Below are 2,429 nucleotides of genomic sequence, written 5' to 3'. Positions count from 1 at the left end.
TTTTGTCTTGTCTTTTTCTTACTCCTCGTTCGCTTTGATTCTTCTTCTCTTCCATCTGTCATTTCCCTTCTTCACTTTTTCTTACTCTACTTGTTTCACTTTTATTATCTTTCGATCTCAGTCCAACCCAAGCCAAAGCAAACTAAAGCAAACGAAGCCAATTTAAAGCAAGCCGAACCAAACCAGACCAAGCTAGATTAAAGCAACTCACAGCAATTCAAAACAATTCAAACCAAATCAAGCCAAGCCAAACCAACTCAACTCAAACCACGTCAAACCAAACCAAGTCAACGCAAACCAACTCAACACAAACCAAACCAAACAAACTCAACTCAAACCAAGTCAACACAAACCAAACCAAACCAAGTCAAACCAAATCAAACCAACTTAACTCAAACCAAACCAAACCAACTCAACTCAAACCGAACCAAGTCATACCAAACCATATCAAATCAAACCAAGTTCCACGCACGGGACGAAGAAGAGGAGAAGGAGGAGGAGGAGGAGGAGGAGGAGGAGGAGGAAGAGAAGGAGGAGAGAAATACACCGGCGACTTCCGCGTGTTGGCAAGCGAGAGGCCTGGCAAGTGTTGTCAGCGTTGTTCCAGTGGTTCTGTGGAGGGGAAGAAGGAGGGAGGGAGGGAGGGGGTAGGAAAAAGAGGGGGTGTAGATGAAGGAGGGAGGGAGGGAGGGAGGGAGGGAGGAGGGAGGGGGAGGAGGGAGGGAGGGGGAGGAGGGAGGGAGGGAGGGAGGGGGTAGGTGAAAGAGGGGGTGTAGATGAAGGAGGGAAGGAGGGAGGGACGGAGGGAGGAAGGGGAAAGGGGAAGGAAGGAGGAGATGGAAGGGGAAAGAGGAACGGGGAGGCAGTAGAGGGAAGGAGGAAATGGGGAAGGAGGAGAGGATGAGGGGAAGGGGGAGGAGGGGAAGGAGGGAAAGGCGTGAGGGGAAGGGAGAAGGAAGAGGGAGGAGGAAATGGGGGAAGGGGAAGGCTAAAGGAGGAGGAGGAGGGGGGGTAGAGGGGGGAGAAGAAGGAGGGAAGGAGGAGGGAGGGGCAGGGGAAGGAGGAAGTGGGGGAGGAGGGAAGGAGATGGAAGGGGGGGGGGGTTAGAGGAGGAAGATGGGGAAAGGAAAGGAGGAGGAGGAGGAGAGGAAGGGGAGGGGGAGGAGGGTGACGGAAGGAAAGAGGAAGATAAATGGGGGAGGAAGGGAGGAAGGGAGAAAAGAAGGGAAAAGGAGAATGAGGAATGGATGAGGCGGATGGATGAGGATGATGATGATGATGATGATGATGATGATGATGATGATGATGATGATGATGATGATGATGATGATGATGATGATGATGAGGAGGAGGACGAGTAGTACGAGGAAAAGGGAAAAATAAGAAGGTGGGGGAGGGAAAGGAGGAAAGGGGAATGGAGGAGGGGGGGAAGGAAGGGGGGGAGGGAGGAAAGGAGGATGGGGAGGAGAAGGAGAAGACGAAGAAGGAGAGAGAGGAGGAGCAGGAGGAGGAGGAGAAGAAGAAAGAGAAGGAGGAGGAGGAGTAGAAGGGGGGAGGGTAGGAGAAGAGGAGGAGGAGGAAGAGGAGGAGAAGAAAGAGAAGGAGAAGAAAGAGGGTGGAAGATTGGAGAGGAAGAGGAGGAAGAAGGAGGAGATGGGGAAAGGTTGGAGAGGAAAACAAAACAAAATGGGGGGGAGAGGGGGTGACAAGGCGGAGAATAGAAAAGAGAAAGAGAAAGAGAAAGAGAGAAAAAGACAGAAAGAGAAAGAGAGAGAGAGAGAAAAGAGAGAGAGAGAGAGAGAGAGAGACAGACAGAAAGAGAAAGAGAGAGAGAGAGAAAGAAAGAGAGAGAAAGAAAAATAGAGAAAGACAAAGACAAAGAAGGAGAAAGAGAAAGAGCGAGAGAAAATCAAAGAGAAAAAGAAAAAAAAAAAAAGAGAAAAAGATAAACAAACATAGACAACCAGACAGGCAGATAGAAAGACAGATAAGAAACAAAGGAATAAGTAACAGATAAGAAGAATAAAGCACAGGTGACCGAAGAGATGAGAGAAAAGTCGACCTATTTACTCCACCTCAAAAATGTCTTTGTAAAACCGACATTTCCTTATTCTGTCTCTTTGCTTTTTCCATTTCCTCATTCGATAATATTCATATAACATATAATCGTACGTAAAAAAAAGACAAAAGCAAACAAAAGCAAACCAAACAAACAAGCGAACAAAAAAAAAAAAAAAGTGGAAGAATTTCAGAAGTTCAGAAGAGGAAAAAGAAAAAAAGAAACAAACACGACAAAAAAAGAAAAAAAATCATGACAAAAACACGACAAAAAAAGAAGACAAAATCCGCACAAGAAAACAAGAAAGAAAGGAAGAAAAATAGAGAATAAGAAAAAAACAAGAAAGAAAGAAGTAGAAGAAAGCAAGCAA

Source organism: Penaeus chinensis, chromosome 1 (assembly GCF_019202785.1).
Source record: "Penaeus chinensis breed Huanghai No. 1 chromosome 1, ASM1920278v2, whole genome shotgun sequence".
Classification (NCBI taxonomy): domain Eukaryota; kingdom Metazoa; phylum Arthropoda; class Malacostraca; order Decapoda; family Penaeidae; genus Penaeus; species Penaeus chinensis.
The sequence above is the reverse complement of the archived record's forward strand: the minus strand, read 5'-3'. Positions refer to the sequence as shown.